At 41.9% G+C, this 5,850-nt stretch overlaps 1 pseudogene; it reads right to left on the bottom strand.

Moving 5' to 3' along the window:
- Positions 1–209: 209 nt before the first annotated feature.
- LOC111970722 (voltage-dependent calcium channel subunit alpha-2/delta-3-like) overlaps positions 210–5,850 on the bottom strand; it is a 105,425-nt pseudogene continuing 99,784 nt past the window's right edge.

Consider the following 5,850-nt stretch of genomic DNA (forward strand, 5'->3'; position numbering starts at 1 on the left):
CTTTCCCCTCAAGCTGTAAAAACACATGACTCACGCAGAGACAGAGACACGCACGCACACACACCTTAAGATATATTCATGCACACACTGACCTTTGACAGAGGTCAACATGCCACCAGCTGTACTCCAGCAAGAAACTGATGAGGAAAACACAAGCATTTAATACACTTCAAAAAGCTACTGTTAAATAAATAAAGCCGAAAGACAGATGATGGAAAATAGGTCTGTGTTTATTTAGATTTTAGCAGCCTTCTTAAAGGAAAGGGGTTTGGGTTCAAGGGTAGGGGTCAGCATTAGGGGTTATAGTCAAGATAACAATAACATTCTTAAAACAGGCAAATGTTCATATTTTCAGTTTGCAGCCAAAGCTCTGAACTTTATTCCTTTCATGGAACTTAAGTCTTTTTTTTTATCCTTCACATGCATCTTTTTACTCTGTATGAAATGTTCACTGCTGTAAAAATGAAAAGCAGGCAAAATAAATGGACTTCAACCATCCTGTAATCTCTTACTTCACATGATCCCTGTCATATCCCAAAATACAGAATTAGATTCTCCAAGATAATGCTACATATATTTAGCTCAAAAAATAAAACAATTGCGGATCTATGTTATCATTTTTAGCAGTTTCTTTTCAATTGTAAAGATAGACCACTCTTTTTAAAAGGTGACATTTTTTCTAGTTATTTCATAACTACCTTGACATAGAAGGTCTTATTTTCTACAGTGCAGGTAAAGTACACAGGGATATTGATTTCTTTGCTCTGGCATCCACACAGGGGTCTGTAATGCTCTCAGAATGACATCATTGCATCACAGTGCTTTCTCATAGTTTATTTCTCAGTCTGATGTCCATATGGTTTCCCTCTTGGAACAGTGTTCTATTTATCTTGAACAATGCCTCCTTATTCATTATTTCTCTGCTGGTTAGCGATAAGCAACTCAGTTAGTTATGAGCAGGTTCTTCTGGTTGGCGAGGCTCCCTGCGCTTTGTCAGCATTTGATGGTGTGTTAAAGCCGGTCTATCAGTCTCTCCAGTGTTGGTTCCAGTGTTGGGTCCAGTGTGGTGGGCTTCGGCGGCAGTATGGTCATCTGGTGAAGAGAGTGGCCAGCAGGGGGAGCAGTGCTGCTGTGAGGGGGGCAGACAGGCCTGCTGCTCCTCCACACTCCATGGCATTCTCCTGCAGCAGACAGGGGGCATCAAAACATAGAGATACTAGAATTAATATATACACTATGTATCTATATATCTATATGGTTCAGACAATATACAGATGGTCACATACGTGCTAACTGTCACAGTATTACTCAACCAAAAACAGGTGTTCATGTACATTTTCATGTCATCACAGAGCAAATACATACTACGTACCTCAGGGTGGAAAGGATGACATGATTCTGGCCGCTTCCTGTCCTTCTGAAACTTCAGCCTATCACATTTCAGAGATTCGTTGTGTTCAGAGGGGTTAAGGATGGAAATACTGATGAACCAAACCTCAGATATGCATTTAACTGACACTGTGGTGACCATTTCTGCAACATCATTGTAGCTTGATGAGAAACACAAACCATATTGCACGCTTCAAAAATACCTACATGTATGAGAAATGTATTAATACCTCTGACTATGCAGTACCTCAGAAGCTGTTGATGTTCTCAGAAAACAAATGTTTGAGTTCACTTACAAAAGCTCACTCAAAAACCCTTCCTAGTAAAAACACACTCAAAACCTTTTTTACTAAAAAACAGACTTAATATTCCCAAACTTCACAAGGATATACATAATCTCAATGGGGTCCATGGAAACTGGAAGGGTGGAGCTACAGTCACACTTGTTGTCCACGACAACCATGAAGAGGTTACTACTGGGAATCTGCTGAATAACAAAAGATCTGAGGAGGGAGGAAGGGAGAGGGAGAGGGAAACAGAGAGAGAGAGACAGAGACAGAGACAGAGACAGAGACAGAGACAGAGACAGAGACAGACAGACAGACAGACAGACAGACGACAGACAGACAGACAGACAGACAGACAGACAGACAAACAGGACAGCAGAGACAGACAGACAGACAGACAGACAGACAGACAGACAGACAGACAGACAGACAGACAGAGACATGAGTCGATTCAGTTGCTGCTTATAATATTATCCCACTAAGGATGATCCTGTAAACACTATCAACACAGGTTAAGTGGGTTTATAAGTGCTTAATACAAAGGTAACTGTATTCCCAGTACCTGACACAGCCCTCACAGTCAATGTTGCCCGTGGTCTCTTTGATGGTACGCTCAGAGACAAAGGCAGGGTACTCAGTATCCACATGGCACCAACATGGTCTTTCCCTCGAGTTTTGGCTACAAATGAGACATGTAAATGTTAACATACTAAAAACACACATGACTCTCACACACACACACACACACACACACACACACACACACACACACACACCACACAACACACACACACACACACACACACACACACACACACACACACACACACACACACACACACACACCACACACACTTGAGCTCACACATCTCAAGGTATATGTATGCACATACTGACCTTTGACAGAGAGGTCAACATGCCACCAGCTGTACAAGTTGAATTCCAGGAGGAAACTGACGAGGAAGACACAAACATACACATTCAAAATATACATTTATAAAACAAACCATTTCTATGTGGTTGATAATCAGTGGATCTTTAATCATTTTATTATATCAAGGTGATAGTATTATTCTCACATTACTAGTTCAGTCAGGATCCATTTCACAATGGAGAAGGGCTGGAAGAGAATCAATTAAACAATTTGCATTAAGTGGATTTAACATTGACTGGATGTAAGGCTAGTGAATCATTTAGGGGTGGAACTTACATGTGATAAACAGTGTCCACTGTCACTGCTGCCAGCATACTCTCTACAGAGAGCCTGGTAGTCATACAGATTGATCCTACAGGGACGAGACAATAGGACATTAGTGTGTGCGCACCAATGTGTATAGGCCATGGCGGTGTGTGTTCGACTGTGTAGGACAGAGACATTGTGGGTAGGATGATTGTAATATTATTGCTTCTCTAACCTCTTGAAGGAGCCAATGAGGAGCAGCTTGGTCATAACAGCAGCCTCCACCTCGCCAAAGAACTCCCCCGTCTGAGGAAGAAAATATGGTTTATTTAAAGGCAAATAATAAGACCTAGGAGAGCAACAGGCCACAGGACAGACATACTCTCCTAGGTCTTATTATTTGCCTTTAAATAAACCATATTTTGTGTATGTAAGTGGTACCTGAGAGTAGTCTTCTGTGACCAGAATAAAGCCGTTGTTGTCTATGAGGTAACACTTGATGTCCTGAGAATAGAGATAGGAAGATACACATCATCAGCACAGGACATAATGCAGCAATTCAATAGCGTGTGGGAACAGAGAAAGGTCAGAGACTGTACAGACAGGAAGTGGGAAAGATAAGACCGAAAGAGAGAGGCCCAGAAACCAGAAGTAGAATGAGGGGAGTTTCAGACAGGGACTGTTCTGTTCTTACCTCATTATCACAGCTGATGCTGCACTTCCCATCCAGAGCAGCACACTGTATCATATCAATATGATTAATCATTTCATTCAATAATAAATACATCATGTCACTGGAGTTTGAATGAGTGAATTCGTGTGTGTGAATTCGTGTGTGTGTGTGTGTGTGTGTGTGTGTGTCTACCTGTCTGCTAGCGGTCCAGAACTTCCTCTGAAAGAAATCCAAGTTCATTTGAATCCCAACGGCTATTGTGGATTTGAGAAAAACAGAACTGTCAGCACATTGTACATCTAGTAGAGGAAGTAAGCATTTATGTGAATTGTGTCAATTCTTTGTCTATATATTCTGTCTGTACATTCTGTTTATTGTGGTCAACACTATTTCACCAGGTCTAATTCCTGTTACGTGTACTTGGTGAATAAAGGTGATTCTGATAAAGGGGTCTCTTGAAATGTCTTCAATGGGCATTTATATAGAAAATATGACAGTTAAAAGTTTATGACAGGAAAACCTTACAGTACTCTAAATTAGGGATTAGTGAATTTACATGCAACAATGGGTGACTTCCTGTCATCCAGCAGCTGTATGGCGGTGCTGGCCAAAACCACACTCTTATTCTCATTTCCTGAGGAGAAACAGGAACACAGAAGAACACAGACATTAGCAGACATTTAACAGAAAAAATGGCATAAAAATTGACCAAAAAATATATGTCAGTAGCTAGGTTCTATCCAATTGGCGACAGATTTTAATGTGAATATTCTAAAATCTGCATAAAAACAACATGCGCATTTTCCCATCAGAGATGTGTTTCCATCAAATAGAATTTTTTTAAATAWTTTTTTTTATTTATTATACAAAATGATCAACAACTTACATCCATCCCTACATCAAACATGTCTAACAAAACACAGGTTTAAACAAGAAAATACATACCATATATATATAGGGGAGAACAAGTATTTGATACACTGCCGATTTTGCAGGTTTTCACCATACTATATATAGGGGAGAACAAGTATTGTGATACACTGCCGATTTTGCAGATTTCTCCTACTTACAAAGCATGTAGAGGTCTGTAATTTTTATATATAGGTACACTTCCAACTTGTGAGAGACGGAATCTAAAACACAAAATCCAGAAAATCACATTGTATGATTTTTAGGTAATTCATTTGCATTTTATTGCATGACATAAGTATTTGATCACACTCCCAACCAGTGAATTCCGGCTTCTCACAGACCTGTTCGTTTTCTTTAAGAAGCCCTCCTGTTCTCCACTCATTACCTGTATTAACTGCACCTGTTTGAACTCGTTACCGTGTATAAAGACACTTGTCCACACACTCAATCAAAGACTCCAACCTCTCCACAATGACCAGACCAGAGAGCTGTGTAAGGACATCAGGAGATAAAATTGTAGACTTGCACAAGGTGGGATGGGCTACAGGACAATAGGCAAGCGACGTTGGTGAGAAGGCACAACCTGTTGGCGCAATTATTAGAAAACGGAAGAAGTTCAAGATGACGGTCGTCAATCACCCTCGGTCTGGGGCTCCATGCAAGACTCTACCTCGTGGGCATCAATGATCATAGAGAGAAGGTGAGGGATCCAGCCAGACTACACGGCAGGACTGGTCAATGACCTGAAGAGAGCTGGGACACAGTCTCAAAGAAAACCATTAGTAGCACACTACGCATCGTGGATTAAAATCCTGCAGCGCACGCAAGGTCCCCGCTGCTCAAGCCAGCGGCATGTCCAGGCCCGTCTGAAGTTGCCAAATGACCATCTGGATGATCCAGAGGAGGAATGGGAGAAGGTCATGGTCTGATGAGACAAAAATAGAGCTTTTTGGTCTAAACTCCACTCGCCGTGTTTGGAGGAAAGAAGGATGAGTACAACCCCAAGAAACCATCCCAACGTGAAGCATGGAGGTGGAAACATCATTCTTTGGGGATGCTTTTCTGCAAAGGGGACAGGACGACTGCACGTATTGAGGGGAGGATGGATGGGCCATGTATCGCGGCGAGATCTTGGCCAACAACCTCCTTCCCTCAGTAAGACATTGAAGATGGGTCGTGGGTGGGTCTCCAGCATGAAAACGACCCTAAACACACAGCCAGGGGCGAACTAAGGAGTGGCTCCGTAAGAGCATGCTCTCAAGTCTTGAAGTGGCCTAGCCAGTCTCAGACCTGAACCCAAATAAGAAAATCTTTGGAGGAGCTGAAAGTCCGTATTGCCCAGCGACAGCCCCGAAACCTGAAGGATCTGGAGAAGGTCTGTAAGGAGGATGGGCCAAAATCCCTGCTTG

Source organism: Salvelinus sp. IW2-2015, linkage group LG11, assembly GCF_002910315.2.
Source record: "Salvelinus sp. IW2-2015 linkage group LG11, ASM291031v2, whole genome shotgun sequence".
NCBI classification, from domain to species: domain Eukaryota; kingdom Metazoa; phylum Chordata; class Actinopteri; order Salmoniformes; family Salmonidae; genus Salvelinus; species Salvelinus sp. IW2-2015.